This window comes from Leptodactylus fuscus, chromosome 4 (assembly GCF_031893055.1).
Source record: "Leptodactylus fuscus isolate aLepFus1 chromosome 4, aLepFus1.hap2, whole genome shotgun sequence".
Lineage (NCBI taxonomy): Eukaryota > Metazoa > Chordata > Amphibia > Anura > Leptodactylidae > Leptodactylus > Leptodactylus fuscus.
In genome coordinates, this window is record NC_134268.1 from 70,871,607 (window position 1) to 70,896,009 (window position 24,403).

The 24,403-nt window shown below is 43.2% G+C and overlaps 1 protein-coding gene across 1 annotated transcript in view; it reads left to right on the forward strand.

Annotated features, from left to right (window-relative positions):
- The first annotated feature begins 1,251 nt into the window (after positions 1 to 1,251).
- YES1 (YES proto-oncogene 1, Src family tyrosine kinase) overlaps positions 1,252 to 24,403 on the forward strand; it is a 51,365-nt gene continuing 28,213 nt past the window's right edge. Inside the window, exon 1 of the mRNA XM_075270648.1 lies at positions 1,252 to 1,669. The gene's annotated coding sequence lies outside the window, so the exon portion shown is untranslated. The remainder of the gene's footprint in view (positions 1,670 to 24,403) is intronic.

Here is a 24,403-nt window from a genome sequence, read left to right on the forward strand (position 1 = left end):
TATATACTGTGTATACCATCACTCTGTTTATAAGGTCACTGTATAGACTTTGTACAACCTTACTGTATATGACATTACACACTGTATATAACATCACTCTCTATGTAATTGTATATACTGTGTATATCACTTTATTTATAGGGTCACTGTATATAGTGCGTAGACTATACTGTGTATATCTCTTTATTTATAGGGTCACTATATAGTGCGTAGACTATACTGTGTATATCTCTTTATTTATAGGGTCACTGTATATAGTGCGTAGACTATACTGTGTATATCTCTTTATTTATAGGGTCACTATATAATGCGTAGACTATACTGTGTATATCTCTTTATTTATAGGGTCACTGTATATAGTGCGTAGACTATACTGTGTATATCTCTTTATTTATAGGGTCACTGTATATAGTGCGTAGACTATACTGTGTATATCTCTTTATTTATAGGGTCACTATATAGTGCGTAGACTATACTGTGTATATCTCTTTATAGGGTCACTGTATATAGTGCGTAGACTATACTGTGTATATCTCTTTATTTATAGGGTCACTGTATATAGTGTGTAGACTACTGTGTATATCTCTTTATTTATAGGGTCACTGTATATAGTGCGTAGACTATACTGTGTATATCTCTTTATTTATAGGGTCACTGTATATAGTGCGTAGACTATACTGTGTATATCTCTTTATTCATAGGGTCACTGTATATAGTGCGTAGACTATACTGTGTATATCTCTTTATTTATAGGGTCACTGTATATAGTGCGTAGACTACTGTGTATATCTCTTTATTTATAGGGTCACTGTATATAGTGCGTAGACTATACTGTGTATATCTCTTTATTTATAGGGTCACTGTATATAGTGCGTAGACTATACTGTGTATATCTCTTTATTTATAGGGTCACTGTATATAGTGAGTAGACTACTGTATATGTCAATACATACTATATATGTCGTTGTATATACTGTGTATACCATCACTCTGTTTATAAGGTCAGTGTATAGACTTTGTACAACCTTACTGTATATGACATTACACACTGTATATAACACGGTTGTATATAATGTCACTTTATAGTGATGGCCGTGCGATAAGGGGCAGCAGATGACTAGTGTGTACAGTGCCTGTGTAGGGATCCCCTCCCTGAGGTAACATCACGCAGGCAGCCATGTTGCGGGACACAGGCTTTATCTCCAGCTCAGCCGCCCCTCCTTCTCTTCCCCTCAGAGCTGGGAGCCGTCCATGCCCAGGAGGAGGAGGCGGCTCCCGCACACCAGTCACACCGACTACACCCGGCAAGTTTGCACTTAGTGTGCGTTGTCTTGCGCTTCCCCGCCACTCCAGCGCTCCGTCGTCCACGTCCCTCTTGTCTCCTCCTCCTTCCCGCCCCCTGGACTGGAGAGCCGCTGTGTGGGGAGGGTGGGAGAGATCACAGGACCGGACCCTGGATGTGTCAGCTTGTGATTCCTGCAGGAGGAGGGAAGAGATCAAAGTGCACGGCCCAGGGCTTGAGGAGCGACATGGAGTGACTGCTGGCCGCCCCTCCGCTTCCCATGGCCGCCGTGTCCCTCAGATAGTGAGGAGGACGCACTCCCGCTTCCCCCTGCACCAGCCCTCCGAGGAGCAAGTAACTTATGCGAGGGGCTTGGAGGAGATCCAGGTAAGAGCAGAGCGCCCCCACCCCGGCCGCGCTCCTGTCAGCACGTATGAAGGCCGTGTATGTATGTGTGTATTCAGGGCACATGTCTGTCAGGTCCGCTGTCCGCCCCATCTTATTGTGCAGGGATCGGGAAATCCCGAGACTAGGCCCCGCATCCCACCCCTTCCCTGCTCTTCCTTCCTGATCCAGCCCTCAGGAAAGCCTGTACTCGGGCCGGTGACTCACCCAGGTGGAGAGGATGTGGCCGGGCTGGAGGTATAACTTCACGCCGAGTTGGGTGCCCTGTGCCAAGTTTGGCAATGAATGTGCTGTAGACCCTGTTGCCTATGACAGAGGCCTGCCCCATGTTGTGGTGTGCTGCAGGCCAGGCATGCCTATGGAGCCCAGCTCCTGCCAATATAGCTGCCTCACTAGCCATAGCCCACCTGGCTACACAGGGAACAATGGTGCCATATGCTGCACCCCACCCCCTATGAAGGGGCTGCTCGGCCTCAGCACATGTTGCGGGCCTGGGGTCAGCGTGTGCATCCGACATAAGCCTCAGCCATGTGCCATACTGACACAAGTGTCCTCTATACATGACCATGCTAAGGAAGAAGGCAATGTATATTGTGTGTAGACCGGACAAGAAAAAAGCTGTGCTCGACCCAAATGGTCACCCTATACAATGGCGGCAAGGATAGCCGATGGCCTGCGCTAAATGTACCCCCCTAAACATGGCCGACACACACAACTGACCATATGTCAGCCCCATCAAGTGCTACAAATTGGTTGGCTTCTTTACCAGTTTTTTCAGGCAGTGTTCACACTACACACACTATGTAGGGCTGTCTTTATATTAAAATAACAACCCGAAGGGAATTGATCCCAATTTTATCAGAGAGACGTCTGTCCAGCCACTGCAGATTTGTCAGAGATCCGTGGATAAAAAAAGTCCTGCAAGGCCAAATTTTTCATCAGATGGTTTCCAATGGAACTGGTTATAGTTATATGGTCTGAAAACTCCTAATGATTGGCTGGGGCGTAACTTATGGCTATACAGAAGGGGCTGATGAGGCTCTCCCCAATATGAGGAAACCAGTTCAATAAACAATACATTATATTTAGGGGAGGGGTCTGGTCCCATACACTTCACATTACTGCTCTAATGGCTCACAATTATTAGAGCGCCGCCATGTGACCATAATTCTGCTCAACTCCAGTGACTCCTTAGTTATGAAGGCAACACCCCAAAATCATACCAGCGTTGTCCATAATGGATGTTTGTGGGATCAGCTGCTACATGCGTGTACATTACAGGCAAAACTGTCCAGGTAAAATGTTATATTACATCGGATGAATTCAGTGTCCTTTACTCTAGGTTCACACCTGTGTTTGGGTTTCTGTTCGGGGATTCTCGAACAAAAACCTAATTTGTTTGAAAAAGCAGTTACCACTTAGAAACCCGCAGTCCCCATAAACTATAATGGAGTCTGCCAGGTTTCCACCCGAAAAGGGTGAAAAATGCAGAGGGAGAATAACGCTACCTGCTACACTTTTCTCTCTGCATTTTTTTTTAAAACTGGTTTGGTGACTGAAACCCCAAACGGAATTCAAGCACTGGAGTGAACCCAGCCTTAGCTAAGAAGCCACTTTCAGCCATCACTCAACATGGGGGCTTCCTTACAGTGGACCTTGTGTATGATCTAATGGGCAGTATTAGGTACAACCTGGTTTAATATAGGCTGTGAGATACAATATGTCCCACTGGGTGTGCTTCAGCTAAGGGCGCCTACAAAATGCACAAAAAATGTCAAAACTGGTTGTGCCATGTAGAATATAACTATAGTGAGTCTTTTGAGTTTCACGAGTGTATTTAAAAAAAAAAAAAAAAAAAATTCTCTTTCTTCAGTGACTGGCAACAAAGTGTCTAGCAGTCTCTTGGGTTTCTGGCTGACTTGCTTCCTCTGGTTCTGCTCTGCCTATACATCAGCCACAGGAAGACATGGCTACTAGAGATGAGCGAACACTGTTCGGATCGGCCGATGCGAACAGCACGCACCCATAGAAATGAATGGAAGCACCTGTGACGCTGACTTTGCCGGCGTCACAGGTGATTCCATTCATTTCTATGGGTGCGTGGTGTTCGGATCGGCTGATCCGAACAGTGTTTGCTCATCTCTAATGGCTACTATCCAGTTATTGCCGATTGGCTGTTTACATTGATCCCTATTGGCATAGAATTTGGTCTCCATAAGAAGCCATCTTGATGCATGTTCAAAGATTGAGTTTGAGGAAGTTATTACTATGGTTTCAAGAATTCTTTACAAACACGTGAAAGGTGATTGTAAAAATCTGACTTCTATATTGAAACGGCTCTTCGGGTATATGAAGTAGATTTGAGTTACAGAAGTTTGTGCACTAAATCTTCTAGGTGTGAACATGGACATTACAGCTTCTTGAACCCTTATACCTGTCCGCTGTCCAGTACACTACAATGCTACCTAATAGGGTTATATGGATATACTTAATCTGCATGTAAAACATGAGGTCTACAGGAATTTTAGGGCATGCAGCAGGTTTTAATGCAGTGCAGATAGTAAGATTTGCAGCATAAAGATCTGTTTGCATCTTGTCACAATGTAAGTGTCTAGAATGACTCTTGGAGAAAGGCAGATGCTGATTTACTAATGGTCTCCTGTTATTTCATGGTTTTCCATGGCAGAGAGCAATCTAGTCGGTTCTTTTGCAGGAGTTCTTTTCACTAAGGTTATATTCACACCACCATTGTTGTGAAAAACGGATGAAATAGTTCATACCTATGACTGTTACACATCTGTGTCATACCCTTTGTGTCTCCATCTGAAAAAAAAAACTCATTGATTTCTATTATAGTCGTCAAAACGACAAAAAATAGGTCGTCCAATTTTTTTCAAGTCCTGTTAAAACTATGGAGGGAAGAAAACAAACAAACAGATGTGTGAATCATTGGGGGAATTCAACCATTTTTCTGGCGTTGATGTGTGATAATGTGGACCATGTGACGCATCCCCTCTTCTCTTCACTTTCGGTGAATGTGGGTGGAGCGGGGAGGAGATCCTTTGGCATAACACATATAATATAACCCACAGGTATTCTATATTACCGTATATACTCGAGTATAAGCCGAATTTTTCAGCCCAGTTTTTGTGCTGAAAAAGCCCCCCTCGGCTTATACTCGTCAGCAAAATTATTATTATTTTTTTTTTTTTTTAGGAGGGGGGGGGGGTTCTATGACCAGCCACAATACTAATATATAGAATCTCCCATAAAATAGTGCAAAAAAAAAATAAGAGGATTTAAAAAAAATAAGAGTTCCAAATCCCTCCTTTCCCTAGAATACATACAGAAGTAGAAAATGACTGTGAAACACATACACATTAGGTATCCCTGTATCTGAAAGTGCCCGGTCTACTGAATATAGGGTATCTACAGTGCTCCTGTTCCGTCGGGAAGGGGTTAATAGGAGCACTGCAGATACCCTATATTCAGCCAGACTGAATTCCATGTGGGGAAAGAAAAAACAGTCCCCAAGCTCAGGGAAGGGGCAGACAGACAACCAAAACACCCCCTCCCCTTTCCCAGCACCCAGCAACTACTGCACCCAAAAACTCTGACCATTTTAATTTTCGAAATTTTCCAGTAGCTGCTGCATTTCCCCCCCTAGGCTTATACTCGAGTCAATACATTTTCCAAGTTTTTTGTGGTAAAATTAGGGGGGTCGGCTTATACTCGAGTATATACGGTAGTTCCTGTCTAGCGTAGACTTTGATTCTGGCAAACGGATTGTGTGCCTGATTTATCGAGAGGCCAGAGCCTCTTAGTAATTCTCACGTACTAAGACTAGCATAAAAAACGCAATGTGTTTTTTTTTAAAAAAAAAACTACACAAGTCCATGTACAATGTACAGGTCAGTAAAAGTGGCACAGATGGCAAACGGATTGGTATCCGTGTCATCAGTGCTTTATACTGACCAAAACATTGAATTGAATGGATGGAGCCGCAAATTCGGACAGGTATAGGACCTGCTGAATATTGGCCTGGACATACAGCCACAAAGCTACATCTCTGTGTTGGCCCATAAAAGTTTGTGTCCTTACGTTAATCCACAATTGTAGTTCAAAAGTACGGTCGCGTGAAGGAGGCCTTAGTCTTTTTAGCGTAAAATGTCGTTGCAGTTTAGGGTACAATCCCACCTAGCAGCGGCAAATGGCCAAAAACATGGATGTGAGGACTTATGCAGTTAACTGGTAACATTTAAGGGTGTATTCACACCCAGCAGCTGAGATGCAACTGGTTTTTCAGTCTCTCACTGTGCAACAAAAATGTGTATGTAGCCATGACTTCAGAAAATCCTGCTAGTAAAGCTGCATCAAGCTGCGGAAAAAAGTTGTGAATATTCCTTTAAAGATGTTACTAAGGCTTTGTAGGGTCCTGGCTACACACAGATTTTCAGCCATGTATTACAGCAATCCAGCGACTCGCACTGGATCTTTTTTGGTACATCAGTCTCATGAAGAAGTCCTGAAAGCTGGATGTACCCTAAAGTCTCTGTATTCCTGTATATAGCGAGTGTTATGGTAAGGGTGACTATGGTAGCCGCCTGCATGTTATCCCATTAACTAAAGGAATTCCAAGACATCCTTCCCTTTAGGAACACAACCTGTTAAGGAATTGAATAAATCTAGCAGCAGTTGTGCCAAAGTAACAAGGCAGCCTGTAGTTGCCTATGAAATCCAGCAGTGATGTCCCTGTGGTCCCCATCAGTCTTTTACACCGCAGTGGCAGGGACATGTTATATCGGCACATGACCACTGCAGCCAGTCATTGGCCTCCTCTTTTACGTACTGACAAGATGTCGTGCGTATTGTAACCCATTTGCCATATAGCCCTTTCCCAAAACACATGCACTTATTTACAAATATGACCTGAATCCTATAGAATTGTAAAAAGTCCAAGTACTTGCAAAAATCTATTATTGAGACTTTGATGCCAGAAAACTGCCACATAGGGTTTGGAAAATTCCCACATAGTGGGAGGGATTTTATTTGCATCTAGTTGCCCCTCTTTGGCGCTGTGCCCTCTTTTTCATGAGCGCAATTTACTAAATAATTGCAAGATACGCATTAAATCCTGTGCAAATTCATCTCAGGGAAATTGTGAATCCACTTGTGTCAGGTATTTTGTATGTGGGTGTGTTGTGTTTTTTTTTTTTATAATCCTTTTATACAATGATTGTGTTTACACTACTGATGTTAATGTTCGTTGTTGTCACCTGTCTCTAGATGACAGCAACGGTCATAAACTGTAGCAATGTAACATACACAGATGAACCCCCCCTCTGTTCTTTGACTCAATGTAAACAACGTGGCAGACACGGTCTTCCATCATGTTTGTCTAATTTTGTAATGGACGAAAAAGTCCTGCATGCACAACGTTTTCTAGTATCAAGTAAAGTGAAAAAATAATTGCAAGAAAGCTTCTATTTTTTTTTTTTTTTTTTTTTTTTTTTTACATTGGTTAAATGCAGATAGACCCTCAACAGAGGGGACTCCGTTTGCATCTGTCTTTTTATGTCCGTTGCTCTCATCCTGTGATGGTTGAGAGCCATGGACATTAAACAGTAGTGACCCCACCCCTAATATTGTATCATTCATTAGATGCATAGCTTGTTGTATGTTTATAGGAATTCAGCCACTAACTTTCTAATGAATGGAAAGGAGCTTTACTACTTCTCACTAAGGCGATCAGCCATTTGTGAAGGAAAGATAGTAGGCCAAACCACTGACTCTAACTCCTCTGACTCCGCAGCCCTGCAAAAGTTAGAATTAGGCTTCATCCACAACTGTAAGAGATTCCCTCACAGATTCTGTTAAAAATTGGCGGAGAGAAGTCCTGCTTGGCGGACTTTTCTCTCCACAAGTCTCAGTATAAAACCGACGGTAATCCGGCGGACCCCATTATAGTCTATAAGGTCTGCAGATAACCGCTGTTTTAGTAGGTGGGATCTGACACTGGGTTCACACCAGCATTCGGGTCTCCGTTATCAGGTTTCCGTCTTCTGCATGCAAAAGATGGAAACCTGTCATGCTGAGTCCGGCCGTGAGCGCCAGTGAGCATTTTATGCTCTCCGCGGCAAAACGTTTTTTTAAACCGGACACAGAGTACTGCATGTCCGACTCTGTGTCCGGTTAAAAAAAAAAAAAACACGGTTTCACCACGGAGAGCATAAAACGCTCTCCGGCCGGACACTTTTCAAACCCATTCAAATGAATGGGACTGAAACATGCCGGCAGGTTTCCATCTCTTGCCCCTGTTTTGTGCAGGAAACGGAAACCTGCAGAACGGAGACGCAGGCGCAGATGTGAGTGAGCCCTTAGTCATTAGATCCACCGTGGGCACCAAACCACTGAAAGCATGACGCAAGTGTAAACCTAGTATTAGGCCCGATTCACATCTATGTTCGGTATTCCATTGGAGAGTCCACTTGGGAACCCCCTGAACGGAAATCTATATGCATAGAAAAGCAGTTACCTGGGAAAACATGTGGACCCCATAGGCTATAATGGGGTCTATGTGGTTTCCGCACAAAACATGCAGAGAGAAAAGTACTGCAAGCACCACTTTTCTCTCCACATGTTGCGTGCAGGAACGGAAACCACATGGACCCCATTATAGTCTATTGGGTCTGTGTGCTTTCCCAGGTAACCACTTTTCTATGCGTATAGGTTTCCGTTCATGGGGGTGCCTATGCAGACTTCCTGAACAGAATCCCGAATGCGGATGTGAACCTGGTCTGAGAAAAAAAAAATAGCTTGATAAATGCCTAGTGTCAGTCTTTGGTGGTTATGTGCTGATCTGGTAAGTCATCCATGCTGTGATCTGTGTGGGATGGCGAGATGGGTATAGGCTGCTATACTGGACAATTCCATGACCCTACCGTGGAGAAATGGGCAAAGTTGTGGCACGTTTTGTGGCAGTAATGGTCTCTTCCTAGCATGTGACTAAGCCTTACGTTCCGTTGTGTGCAGCTCCAGTAAACTTCACGTGCTCTGATATTTCAGTCCTATTTCTGTTTTAGGGCCATACGTTACGATGAAAGGTTACTTGAGGTTTTGCTAATGGCCCTTAAGAGGTTAATAGCGTTGCCTGTTGGAAGAGGAAACAAATCCTGTAATCCTGCTTTTGACCCTCTTCCACATGAATAGTCATGGAGAAGGAGGGAAGGAATTCATTCACAGGCTCCCCCTCCCTCCTCTCACATCCTTCCATACAAACGCACTGCTGTCCTGTCTGCTGATAGCTGGGAACAACTGCTTGGAAGGGCTCAGAGGCTTCTTTCTTCTCCGAGTCTTACTGAATGATTGAAGAGGACAGCGTGAGCATGTCTGTGTATACACTGAAGCACAACTGCAACTGTGACTACCTCTAGTGAATCCTGGCTTCTATACTGTATACACAGGACATGTATTTTGTCAGTGCCCTACTGAATGCGACCATTAGGCTTATGTTAGGTTGTTGCAGTAAATCTAGTTTCTTAATGGTATTGTCTGGGATTTTTATTATGATATGATGCCTGCATATAGAGCATGCAACAACTGAGGCTAGTGACTGACAGCAGGGGTAATGTGGCATGTACAAAGCTTCATCTCCGCAGGGCAAGTGAAAAACCAGTGGGAACCAGCCATAGCTTTGAGTTTTGCTAGGCATAGAGAAGAGGGGTGTGTTTGTTTGTTTTTTTGTTTGGGGGGGGGATTTTTAACCGTAGTTACTGACTTTAATATGTAAGGGTATGTTCACATGGAGGAATTTAAGGGGTTGATTGGCCCCAAATGGATTTTTCAAACTGAGAACTTATTCCAGCGCAGACAAAAAGTTGCACCAGTAGCACCAATAACATTACTGCATAGAAGGGCACATGAATATGGGCTTCTTGGTGTCTACAGGTTGTTCAAATTGTATCTGTAAGTCCGAAGTTGCAACTTTTATTGTTTTTACAATTGTATTACAGCCACAGCGACTCGCACCTGCATTTCTTGTTCACATTGTTTGGCAGAGCCGACCAGCTTGTCCGTTTGTTACTATATACCAGCCCAGATCAGCAGCCTCTGCAGGTTACAGCACTGGACATGGAGCGTATACAGGCCGCTGCTATTCAGGCTATTCCCTGCCCAGAGGGAGCTCCAGGAAACTGACCCCCCTAAATCACATACTGATGACCTGTATATACTATGTTAAGGATTTTAAGGTGGTCTTCTGCCTCAAAATACTCTCCACAATTGGCCCTGTTTCAGTGGTAGCTATTGATGGACGATTGAGCATGCAAAGTAAAGAATGGTAATGCTCACCCCTGCCATGTTTTCCACAGTGACGTCACGGAGGAAGTGCTGCACATTGCCCATTGTATGAGGATGATCACGTGCAGATGGGGGAGTCCTGCTGTAGGTTCTCCAAAGTCCTCAGTGTGAACATACCCTTAGGGACTCTTTTACATGGACTAATGCAGTCATTTAAAGGCATTTAACCCTTCCCTGTGCAAACTGAGCCAAGCCGTATAGTGTTGAGTTACTGCTTATCTCTGGCCACCTGTATGGTGTTTGATGTGTATGTAGTTATATCTGGGCCTCATCAGGTATATGCACCACATCCATATCAGTCACATTCTTGACATCTCAGATTTCACTCTTAGGTTGTTTTCGGACAAACCCTTTGAAGCTGAGCTCTCTATGGGAAGATGTTTCTTGGTAATACATCTCTATCCTATTACTGTGACACACTTGCCCCTATTGGATTGCTGCTTTAGGTAAAACCCACCTGACCTCTACATAATGGAGCTGCCAATTGTCTAGTCCAGCCAAGAAGGAACCAGATTGACTTTGATGGGACAATAGTAAGAACTCTTATGTACATCAAAAGAAAAGCCCCCATTTACCTAGTACATTGGTGAGCTTGGATTTCTCCTGCTTTCCACATATGCTTTTTTGTGGTAAGTTTAGGTGGAATTTATTTATTTATTAAATGAATTAAAACAGACAGCAAATACCCAGTTGTTTGGAACGGCTCAGAAACTATCAGCATTCACATGCAATCATGGCAGCTGAGGAAGTACTATATACAGACATACTGAATGTCACCCTATGTAACCAGGCACAATCATGGTAGTAGCAGTGTTTATCATTGGCAGATATATGCACGGAACATTGTAATGAATTCATTAAAATGTTCACACCAATTTTCTGGAGTAAAACTGGTGGCGTTTTTTACCCAAAATTTGCCACTTATCAGTTAGTAGAGCTTTAGGAGTAGGAAAGGATTAACCGGCAGAGGGAACCCCCTTTTTATAGAACCCCCTTCTCTCTGTTGTGTAGAGTTTTGGGCACCTGCACTAATAAATGGAATTAAAACTGGTATTCTTTAATATGGAAAATAATCTGAATATCAAAGCGAGATCTTTGTCGGGATTTTGTCATACCCAGGACCGAAACAGAGGCAGAGTAAAGGAAACTTCTCCACTGACAGGGTAAGTAAATCTCTGCTAGAAGACATTGTAAAGGGGAATTCTCTGAGAGAACTCAAGACCTGGCTCCCTTTCATGACTGTAACAGTATCGCAGGTTCTAGTTATTAGGTTTCTGTGCTACTATTACTACTCCAGGCAGTTATTCTGCTTTCCAGGTTTGTAGTAGGAAGGCATTTCTCCCCTCAAATGAGGAAATTGTCTTACACGTTTGTGGGGTTTTCCCCCTCCTCAAACTCAATAACAGGCTAAACTGGGTAGACTTGATTGAGATATATATATATATATATATATATATTTTTTTTTTCACCTTTACCCTTAACAAACTGTTACTATGAACAGGAGCGGCTAGTTTACCATTTTGGTACACTCTAACATCAATTACTTTGCTTTAATGTCTTTCTCTGGTTAATGATAAAATCCAGGAATAGCTATAAGTACCTCAGTCAGTTTTGTGACCGTTTTATTCCTGAGGTGGTGTTGTGTGACTATCATTGACCTCTATGGGATTCTACCCACTGTCCCACGCAGATGTGGTTATGTGCGGTGGACTATATGTACACAACTAGGTATGTGCAGTTAGGCTTTTAAAAGGTTATCCTATAGATGATTTTATTGATATACTACTTTTATTGGGTTTTATGCCAGGAACGTGGCTTTTATCGGTTTAATCTCCCAGAGTTGACGTATCTATGATAGATTACTTGGAGTAAACTGGTCTACATATGGTGATGGAGGAAACAGATGGTTCATTTATGTCAGAGTAAGAAGAATATGGAGAATATAGATGGGACATTTGCTATTGCAAAGTGTGGATGTGGCTGGGAGCCTTGCCAGCACTGAGCAAAAACAGCATTTTCAGTTTCCCTTACCTGGAGATCACCCGACATCATTATTTAGCCTGAAGTCCTATTTTAAAGGGCCCAAACAGCTTTACATGGAATGCGTTGTGCTCAATTTATCGTGCCTTGTACAGTAGTTTCTTCATATACAAGGCTTGACAAAAATCACACTTTTTGGCACATGCCATTCTTGCACAAAAAAATGTGACTTTTTGGCACTTTCTGCCATGGCGCATGAAATGCCAGTCTTGAAAGGGAGCTGTCCAGGATAAACCATATTTTGGAAGGCATGGGAGGGAACCATACTCTCCTGTCCTGCTCTGGTATCTCCTGCTGCTCCCACAGGCTTGATCTGATGGAAGTCCTTGCCGCTTGTCACCGCTGAGGCTAATCTGCAGTATAAAAGAACCGTGTAGATGGAGAAGTCCAGCATCAACCAGGCGGTTAAAATGTAACTTTTATTTCTTCATTGTAAAAACATTACAGAATACCTGAGGGTAATAGCAGATGACAAAGTATAAATAAAGGCTACGCGTTTCGGAACCTGTGTCGTTCCTTCCTCTGGCAAAAAAAGAACACTGGACGTTACAGGTGATGTAGGCAAAAGACATCCCAGTTCCTTTCCTTAGGCCGCTGATTGGCTTCAGTGGTCATGTGAGGCGAGGACTCTTCCACCAGGAGAAGTGCCGCTGGACCGGGAGAGACATTGGTGGGAGACACTGGAGCATCAGGGACAGGTGAGTTTGGTGTGGTTCATCTTTGCCAAAAACAGTGTATCCTGGAAAACCCCTTTAATAAACCGGCTTCATTCCCTGGACTCTGGAGTGAGATCCACCTTAATGATTCTCCAGCACCCAGTTAGAAAATGATCTGCTATAAATCCCCCTCCCTAAAGGCTGACTTCACATGGAGATTATGGCGTTCACATAGGACTGTATGGTAAGACGTTTTTTGGAGGAGGAATTTGAGTCAGTTTCCTGACAAAAAAAACTCTGTGTGAACGCAGCCTAATGAAATGTGTGGGTCAGGGGTTCTCCGGTAACTCCCGGTGGGTATATGCAGTAGCACAGAGAGAACCTTAGGGAAGGGATGGCACTGGGCTACAAATAGCTGTGGTATGTATGACCAGTCAGCTGTAGACTTCCTGCAGTAACAGGACTAGATATCCTTCTCCCAGGCAGGGTGTGGAGTTCCTGATCACTTTCCTGCTTGCTATTGGTACAGCTTTCCATGCTGACTGATCTGTTATGTTTCATGTCAATTGACATGTAAAAGACCAAAGCTGAATTTCTTCTCTTGTCTTTGGATTAACATATGCTCTCGCCATGAAACTTCAGAACTTCTGGGAAACTTTTCTGGTTCCACCTTGTTTATATTGTAACTTTGTGCTTTTGTTTCCGCCCTTGCACTGTTTATTCTTTGCCTGGACACAGCAGTTTTCTTCCTGCTTTGTTTGAATGTTGGATTTTTTAAAAAAAAAAAAAAATTTTTTTTAGATGTATAAATAGTCCTCTCCAATTAACTGCCGGTGGTCTTAAATACTGTCATGTGCTACAGCAGACCCATGCATGTATGGCTCCTAAATAAAGGCTGGCAGTGACTACTGGGGTGTCCGCTAGAGTGGTGGGGGATTTATTAGGTGACTAGTATTTTGGTTTTGCCCCTTTCCTTACTTGTCAAGCCTATAGTTCTTGGTGATGGAGATCTAGTGAATGTAGTAAATGTACACCAAGTAGGAAGAGTCCTTTTTTGCTTTGCCTTTTTTTCTAAGTAACAAAGCATGGGCAGAGGAGCCGCAGTCTTGGGAAACTGCAGATTCCAGAACTTCCTTCCTCCTTTTCCAGGCCGATTTTATTGAAGAAGACAATGAATATTCAGGCTGACCGTTTAAACGTGAAACCTGTTTTGTTTTTGTAAACTCTTTGTAATATTTTTAGAGTCCACTAGCCAACTTCTAATGTGACTTTAGGTAATACTTGAGCGAGATATCCTCTGACTTTCCCATAAACTTGTACAGTCAGATTGGCCAAGTCAGCGTGTATACTAAGGGATAAGCGGCTGCCAATATACTTTACTGACTTTTCTATTAGTTATGCATGCATTAACATGCCAACAAGAGCCATGGAGAGTTCACATCAGGACACCAATATGTACTCGGAATAAGATAAGATCCTTTAGTCCCACAATGGGGAAATTTCAGTGATACAGTTTCATAGATGGTACAGTAGTATATAACAAGAGAGAAACACATACAAGCTCATGGCAGATAGAGAAATCCTAGGAATCATAGCAACTAAAAAAAGAAACAGACACACTGCAGGATCATTTAGTTCTCTGTGTGAAGTGATGTTAATAATACAGCGACCGTACTATTAAAGGATTATCTTATCTTACCTGCAAATATATAAAAGATTTGGTAAATTATTTATTATGGGAATAGAGATACATCCACAACAGACAGATTACCTAAAAAAAAAAAAATTATGTATTTTTTTTTTTTTCTCCTATGCATCTCTAATCTTTAGAGTGCGTTCATGGGAACACTTGGTTAGTAGCATGGGAACTGCAATGGGCACAGTTTCCGTAGTAGATGTCAGAGCCAGGAAGTGCCTGCCCGTCAGCAGTAGCCGTCTTAGCTAATGGAAGGAAACATGTATATGCTATACCTGTCCAACCCAAGGGTGTTTTGATCATTATGTTAGTACTTGGACGGTGATCGAAGTGCATGCACACTGGGTCAATGAAACCAAAATAAGCACATCTCAGCTTCACTACAAATATACTTGGCATCAATGGGGAGTTCAGTGGTCATTGACTCCTCTTTGGTATATGTTGACTCATACTTAGTAAGTATTACAAATTAAATTAAACCACGTTAGGGCAAAAAGACTCGGAATAGGCAGATTTCAGATCCTAAACCACCTATGAATAAAGACCTGCTGGTTTAGTGCCACAAAACATGGTGGCAGGTTAACTTAGAAGGGAGGCTCACCTGGGAAAAAACACAATAAACTAGCAACACAGATATGTCAGGCTCACCTGAATGTAACACCTTTTTCCTTTAAAGAGGACCTTTCATGGATTTGGGCACAGGCAGTTCTATATACTGCTGGAAAGCCGACAGTGCTCTGAATTCAGTGCACTGAATTGAGTATTATCAGGAGGGGAGGGGGCGTTCCTCCCCGCTCACACTGTACAGCGCTATAGGCGCTGCTGTGGAGAAGGACGTTCCTGACTGACTGTCAGGAACGCCCTTCTGACTGTAAAGCGCTACAGTACTGGGACCGATAGCTCTTCACCTGGGGCACAAACTGTTCCCACCAAGTTGGAAGGCTACATTTGGGGACGATGTTGCTAACCATGGAACCCAAACCGTTACATGGGGTCAGAGGGGTTCCCTGCTGACTACATACTACAGTCAGCTTTATATATCAGCCATTCTGTATTGTATTCCGTTAAGTAACAGAGTGATCTTGCTTCTCCTTTTCAGCTCCTGAGCATGTCATCCTGGCACTGCCATTGTCTGAGTGTAATGTGCAACTGCTCCTAAAGCTACCCTGACAGCAGTGACAGGGCCTTACAGCTGATATTACAGACAAAGGGGGCCTTATACTATGTTAGGGCTGTAAAGAGGTCCCTATACTGTATGTGGGGATCCTAGACTTGCTGCTTCTGCATACAATGCTCTTAAAACTCCTGCTATGCTGAAGCATTAAGATTTCTCTTCAGTATAACTAAGCGAGCTAGACCAAACCCTGAAAAGCAATCCCATCGCATTATCCCTCCTCCATAATGCAGTCAGTCAAGTAATGACCTCCTGGCATTGGCCCAAAACTCAGACTCTCCCATTAGGCGGCCAGATTGAGAAGTGTGATTTTTGCACTTCATGAATGTCACTTTCCCTTCTCTAAAGTCCAGGTGGCATGCTTTACCAATATATTTGATGTTGGTCCATGAAAACTCATGGCATGCGGCACCTGGCGGGCACAGATTTTGTTTTGTTAATACCAGAGGAGATTTGGAGCTCTCCAGTTATTGAGGCATCTGAACACTTATGGACCCTTCTCTGTAACTTTACGTGCTCTGCCACTTCATGGACGAGGCGACATGACCTCCGTATGCTGCTCTGATCTCTTCGGCCCGATTTACTGAGGTAAGTGAGCACAGGACCTGAATAGTAGTACATGTCCTGACTTTTGCACATGGGGTCCCATACACAGGACCATGAAAATGCAGAGTAGTGAATGGGATCATAGAAGTGAATTGTTCAGTGTGCTAACTGTGAAAAACATGTCTAGCACACTGACTGTGCAGCCAGTCCTGTGTCTGAGCCTAAGGTGGCTTCTTTTCCTATAGATGAGCATTTATCTGAAACTGTGAGCGTTTTTGTTTTTTTGCCGAGTTGGCGTTTGGTTTACTGACTCCACATCCTTGCTTTTAGCATGTATAGCTCTATTGATGTCTGCATTGGAGAATGTGTTTTTCTGCGAGACCCCTGACACGAATATATGTCAGTAGAGTCAGTTGGTGCTGTGTGTCTTGTCTTATGTGAAGGACCGTTCATAACTTAGTTCTGTTTTCCTACTCTCCATATTCCCATCATTGCTTTGTTCTCTGCTCCATACAGTCTTTCTCGTGTAGGTTTGTGTTGCGACTGATAATAAGGTACAGTACTGATAATGTCGCTATTTACACAGTGGAAACAAATAGCATGTATTCTTTCCCAGTAGCATATAATCTCTTGAGATATGTACTTTGCACTCAGCACTTTTTCACCTCGGTAGGTTGCCAGTAACTATTTCCTGGTTGTCCTTCTTATTATGGAGGTCACTGTAGAGTAAATGTGGTGTGACACAATGTACTGGGTGCACCTATGGGCGTATGTAGCCCCCAGGCTGCTGGCAGTAACACATGGCTTCATTTCATCTGTATATCATCACTGGCCACGTGATAACAGAACAGTGTGACCAGTAATGTTATAAAGCCAAAATTAATTGGCATTTCACTTACTGAGAAGTCCTTACATCAGCGGCCTGGGCGCGGTTATGGTACGTAATGTAGCACCACCCCTAGGCCTTGTTAACACATTAGCATTTTGGTCAGTGATTTCCATCAGTCCTTGGAAGACGGAACCCATTGAACTCAATGGGAATCTGTTTCTCAGTGCTGATTTTATTACTTGTTATTGTGGCAAAACCAGTGCCACAAAACTCAGTGTGAATGGACCCTTACAGCCATCGATGCAAATCATTGCCCAAAACACTGACGTGTGAATAAAGCCTGATGTGTTTTAGGGCCGAGTGAACATCTGAGGGTAAATGCTTGTCATCAATCCCTCAACTGGACCGTGAAGTGATCAATTTTTATTTTTTATTTTTTTGGCCTTGTGCTGTCCATTAAAAAACTGCTAGCAATTGCGATAAAAGCTTGTCGTGTGAATAAGTGCTAAGCGTTCTATGTGGTGAGCGAGGTTTTCTGGTTATGTAGTGTAGACTTGTACTAATGGGAACGGTCCATATACATTGACCATACGATATCCCAGTGATACTAGGTCCCTTCATGTAAAGACTGCACTCCTTACGTATTTTTATTAGACACTGAACAAATTATAATCTGCTTATGCCAAACTTTTTTTTTTTTTTCCTGTAATGGAAGGAAAAACCGCCATTTGCTGCCAGGAATGAACAGCTGTTGGCATATTCTTAGGGCCGCTGGTCTAATGCTGCTGACTTTGGCAGTTTTGCTCCTAGTAGTTTAGCCCTTTAGTTGAAGGCCCGTGTTAAGGTTCATGTGTCATACTTGCATACATGTAATAATTCATTATTACCATACATTTATAATCCCTATTGTAGAATTGCAGATGTAGATCAATGTTTAGGGGGTTTTCTGTGTTCCAGTAATTGGGCCCTGTCACATCCTCTAGGTTAATGTGTTTGTGTCCTCGCTTTCTATTGTCTTTCCTCACTAGCGGGGAGTTCTGAATAAATGTCTTTGCTATTTATAGGCCTGGACGCTTATTAACATTTAATTTGATTTGGGTTAATTGTGACATTTAGAACAATTGTGCATTAAACTGGCTCACAAATGTACGAAGGGATGTTTGTGTATTCTGGATAGTTCAATGTGTGATTTCTGACAGTACCAATGTAAATGACCCTTTCTAATGGGCCTGAAAATACACGCTTTGTTACCGTTCTACCTATACATTATATAAACCATTTATGATGGTTTATGAGGAGTTGCGAGAGACTTTGAGATCTTGGGTCCTTTTCTCGCACGGTTGGGGTGAGGAGTTGTAGAGGCTTCCGTTTATTCAGGATTTCTAACCCCGGAGAGAGATTTTGAGATCTGAGGTGAGTTTATCATTTTTCGAGCTGACAGGGTTGCAGTATAACTCCCGTCTATAGTAATATATCAGTATTGTGTTCTCCCCCCCTTCCCCCATCCTGTTGTAGTTGATATATCTCATTTTGAAGTAATCCTGACCTTTTATGGCAGGAATATTGGCAAACGCTTGATGACGCGTCTTCACTGTCAGTCTTCACACACTTCCAAGAAAGCAGATCAGCCAAAAATATGGTTTCCGTAGCAACCTTGATGCCTTCATTTGCAGTGCGGAGAGGGTTTATTAAATATCTTCATGAACAGTTGCCCTTCCTATCTGCTACTTCCAGTGCCCTTCTCATGTGCCAAGCAGTTGAACTTTCTTTGTACTTCATTGCCGCATCAATGTGCCCGGACTTAAAACTGAGTAAATTTAACGCCATCACATGATGTGATTTTCATGCGAAAGAGAGTGGGTTTACCCCCCCCCCCCCCCCTTGATACTTTCTGGACCGAATGTTAAAGGATAAAAATCTGACCAGTGGAAAAATTGCAGATTTGCCAGTGTCAGCTACATGGCAGGCTCTCCTAACTTTGAGCAGATGTGGGCAGCGCTGCTGTGTATTTATTCCTTACAGATGGTAATATTTTTGGTAGGTTGTGTTTGACATGTTGGTTTATTTTACGTGATGTATTGTCCATGTTCAGCACTTTGTTTGGGTGGCCTTACACGTGGGGTTTGCACTACTCTGTGGGGTGGGTATAAAACCTTGAATATATTATTTGTAGGATTCCTGAAAGATGCATCAGATCTGGTTATTATTCACTCGGGGTAAAGCCGTGGTTTGTGTTCCAACCAAGTCTTTGAACCTGGGTCATAAATAGTGAATTCTGACCTGTCCAAGGAAGTGCCAAGACAATTATTTTTTTCCTGGACCCTTAGAAAGCCAAACCGAAATAACATGGCACGTGTGTTTCTGGTGAAAGATGGTTTTCTGCGTCTTGACAACCCTGCACCTCATGAGGAGGCCAGAATGTAAGTCAGCATTTTCTATGCCATGTGTTCGATTGTTCACCTTCTGGCCTGTGTCAGCGACATAACTGTTCCCGATGAAATCTCTACAGAGTTTTGCAGATCATGCCTAGTGGCTCCTTACTCTTCTCTTGGGGCATGTTGATTTGTGTTTCCATTCCAGATCTTCGCATCGTTTTTGTGTAATTGAAATAAATGAATAATCTGCATTGAAAAGTAAAGTTGCCACAAAAGGGTTATTTTATTCCTCTCTGTAAATCACTGCCTAGATGGGTGTAGCTGCTTCCAAATCCCAACCTCTAGGGCTGGACTTGTAAGAAAAGCTGAGCAGTAATTCTGTGCTGCTTTCATTACTCCCATATAGGAGAAAGGAGAGCAGCAGCTTGTCACAACCACGCTGTTTCTGTAACATTCACACTGCGCATACAGTATAACTCAGATGGGCTGTGCGGAGCTGCTGCCTGCTCACAAAACCAGTTTCTATAATCTTGCTAGCACACATTAAACCCCTTTACTCTAAGGGTCCATTCACACAGAGTTTTTGGGTGCTGATTTTGACTCTGAATCCGTGTCAGAATCCATGTGGAAAAAATGCATCATAACATAGTTCACATCATAGAGTTCCTACTATAGTCTATGGGGTCCGTCCGTGTGCTTTTACAGAACAGTGCTTGCAATTGCATTTGTATTCCTTTCGGGGGGTCGGGTCTCCATACGGACGGGATACAAAAGCAGATGTGAACAGAGCATTACTTTGTTCTTGAAAAGGTATAGAAATCGCACATAAAACTAATGGATGTCTGTTCACCTGGGAACTGGCCAAAGGACTTAAAGGGGGTGGCCACTTTCGGACCAGTAGTAAGAGACCGCTGTTCTTTGTATAGTAAAAAGTTGTACAATTTTCCAATATACTTTTCTATATAAATTCCTCAGGGGTTTTTTTTTTTGTTTTTTTAGATCTGATATTTAGATAATTATGTGATGACATGGATAAATGAAAGCAAGCAAAGAGCTAGCTAGTCTTTACTATACAAAGAATAACATTGGTCTCAGTATTGATGTGACAGTGGCCAACCCCTATAACCGTCTTGGTTGTACAGCAGTGGCCAGGCTCCTGTGCAGATCGTGATCTTTTTATCCTGATAAAGGGAGTCTGTCAGCAGTAATCTGGGGATGAATCTAATTCCAGAACCTTGTAGAGGTGATTCTACAAATATGCCCCCCGTCTTTTAACTTTGGGGCCTCATTTTCATGTAAATTGCTGTTTTATTCATATGCAAATGATAGGAAAAATGCGATGTGTCTTAGCCTGCCTGGACTTAGTCCCTAGACAAGGCGCTTTCCCTCATTTGCATATGAATAAAACCTTCATTTACACTGAGACTACAAAGCTGAATATTAGAGAGATACAGACGGACCAGAGTTGACCTGAACGGCTACAGCGAGATATATTATAAGAAATCTACCCCAAGTATCTTTGTGACAAGTCCTGAGTACAGACCTTGTAGGAGACTCTGGCGATGCAGTGTTGTTGTGGCATGTTCACACCTGCTGTGAGAATTCCCGGGCACATATGTCTCCTTAATGGTGGAAGAAAGCTCTCCTATTTGTTGGGATTGTCTGACAAAATGTCATCTGTTTCCTAGCACTGTTGGAAGGGAATCTAAAGTTACATCTGTGTATTTGGTTAGCTGTGGCCTTTCTGTCTTTTGTCATTGCTGTTGAGGTCAGAAATAGATGTGTATTAGCAGGCACGGTCATAAATGTTATAGGCTTGTGAAGACTGCGCTGAGGAATGACTCTTAACCAGCACCTGTTAGAGGAGCCCCCCCCACCCGCCCGCAGCATCTTGTTGCCACTTCCAACATGGGGCCTTAGCCTAAAACCACATGCAGGGTGTTTTCTGTGCGGTTTCAGCTGCATTGTCTTCAATATATCCTTATATCAAGGGAAACGTTACCTGGCTGCTATTGAAAGACTTAGAGTGCTATGTAATACAGCTTTATGCTGCTGACTGCGGAGTTGGCAGTGTTCTCAGTGGCTCTTCTCTAGCTAGTAGGGGTCTTAAAGGGGATGTACCCACTGTATTGATATTTGGATGTCTTTAATAGGCCTTGTGATAAATGGTCTTCCTGATGGGATAAAACCTTTTACTATTGCACCGCTGGAACTTGAACTAGTTTAATGATTTTTTTTTTTTTTTTTTTTTAGCAAGACATTGTATAGGATGTGGTGACCCCCTTTTAAAAAATGCGAACCCTGGTTCCCATGCCCTGCAAACTCCTTATTTTCCTTGGAAGGCGCAGCCAGCAAGGCAGTGTGGTATTACATGGTAGCTACTCTGAATAGTTGTCCATGATGCAGCAGATTTTCTTTCTGGCTCTTAGTCAGTCTTAGTCTTAGTCAGTCTTAGTCAACAACAACAGTCTTAGTCAAAGCCCGGGCCACATCCGGCCCTGTGACTGATTCAGTCCGGCCCGCACAGCTTGACTAGAGGGGGCGTGTCTTAGTGCCGGCAGAAGATGGAGACCTGTGGAGTGTGTCAGAGATGTAAGGTGAGATTCAGGGTGGAGAGAGAGAGTGTACGTGTATGTCTGTGTGTGTGTGTCTATATGTGTCTGTGTCTGTCTATATGTGGGCAGAGATGGAAGGGGAATGTTATACTAGGGCAGAGATGGCAGATGGAGGGGGGGACATGAAACTGGGGGAGAGATGAAGAGGACACTTAAACTGGGGGGGACATTAAACTGGGGACAACTGGAGGAGGCATTAAATCGTGGAGGTAGGTGGAGGGGGACCTGTCTGCCTCTAGTTACCCCTACAGTTTAATGACTGCTTCCAGCTTCCCGATTTTAATGTCCCCCTCTAGTTGCCCCCAGTTTCATGTCCCGCTCCAGCTGTCAATTTATTGCCCCCCTCCAACTACCCCCACTTTTTAATGTCACCCTCCAGCTGCTCCAGTTTCGTGTCCTCTAGTTTCCACCAGTTTATACTGGAGCACCAGGAGAGGGACTTAATACTGTGGGGCAGTTGGAAGGGAACATTATAGTGTGGGGGCATATAATGTACGGGGTGACTGTAGGAGGATTATACTGTGTGGGGGCACATGGAAAGATGATTGGGAATGGGCGGAGTCAGCGTAGAAGTGGGTGGAGCTAAATATGCAGTGGCACGGCCCTCTAGCATCGTTTCAATTTCTTATGCAGCCCCATGGGAAAATTAATTGCCCACCCCTGCTCTTAGTGGTGGTCTAGAGCTGGACCCCTGCCCCTATGAAGTTGAGGGTTCTCTTTTGAGACAACCCCCTTTGATAATGAATTATAGTATTTCCTATTTTCCTTCAGTTCTTTGAGGGCAGTACATCCATATTCGGGGTATAACGCTCTTGTATCTGTGTGGAGATGTGTACAGGAAGGTTTGTAGAAGGCTTTTCCGATTACAAGTAAGCTTCTTAAGTGGTAAGACTTAGAATTTGTTTTCTTCAGTACAGAGCTGAAAATAGTGTGTAGAATATCCCTGGAGTACAGACACTGCCTCTGGGTTACTGTTTTGTGACACATTTTACATCTTGTATTTTCTACAGTTATTTTAAGGCCCCTAATGGAATCTTAAGGATGTTTGCTAGAGTGTATTAAAGTAGATGAAGCGCAGATATCTGTAGGCTTCATATAGGCCATTGTCCTAACAATGGTGAGTCCTGAGGGGGGTTCTCTTACCTCATGCACTTTCTGCGATCAGACATGAATTTGATTCAGCCCCTGGCTTGGACAGACCTCTTCTTTTCCGCACACTTAGGCACCCTGACTTAGGCTGAGGCCCCACGTTGTGGTATAAAGATATAAGCAGGAAGTCCACAGAGGGGGATCTCTACTTTTGTAGAAACCTGCAGGAAACAAAGGAGTTAATTTAATCAAAGTCCGATCCATTACAGCCTTACAGACAGGTGAGGGGTAAGGCCTAGTCCGTGAGGCTAAGTGTATAATGTTTGGGCTCCGAAACTTCAGACCAATAAGAGACTGGATTCTTTACTGTTTCTTATAAAGACTAAAACTGAGCCCATCGTTATGGTTTATGTAATGAGTTGTACAATCTTCCAATAGACTTTCTGTATCAATTCCTCAGTTTTCTAGATCTGTTGTCATTCATTCTTTTACTTGTAGTGGATATGTCTGACCATGGTCATGTGATTTACAGTCTGTGGTCATGTGATGAGCACAGGTACACAGCTCGTTACCAGGCAGATATCTGATTACTGTGCTGTACACCTGTCAGTCACATGACCATGAAATGTACATCCCATGATCATGGTCAGAATCTCATCCACTAGAGGTAATCAGAGTGAAGGACACACAGCAAGGATCTATAAAACTAAGGAATTGATACAAACAGTATATTGGAAAATTGTACAACTTATTATACAAACAATAACTTTTGGTTCTCCTTACTGGTCTGAAAGTGACCAACCCCTTTAAGCAGACATTTCAGGCTGGGCCGTTCAAGATTACTGTCCATAAATTGCAACCAAGGAGCGGTTTGTGAGAAGGACTTGCAGCGCTTGGTTTTTAGAAAGCTTAGTCCTTGCAAGCAGCGTCCACTTTATCTACTGCAATAGTTAGATCATTCCTCTCCTGTGACCCTTGGAAGCTCTGACTGACTTTTGGTTCTTTGCAACGTTCTGTTTGGACAGGACGGGTTCACTAGTAATTAATAATGTAACAAACCATGAATCATTGTAGTGTGGGGATATCATCCACCCTAGCAGGTCCCCTGAAGGCTAGCACTGCCAGGCAGTATGATGCAGTTGTTTAGCCTTGGCTGATGTGACATCAGGACAGATGGATTTCATTATTTAGTTTCAGTTCAGACAGTGTTCGGATCTTCGCCTAAATCCCGCTCTTCTCTTGGGTTAAATCCACTGTGCCGAAAGAGATAAAACTTCAAGAGAAGGTGTGGCGGACGCCGAAGGTATTGACATTTATAACAGGTCCACACCCAGCTTC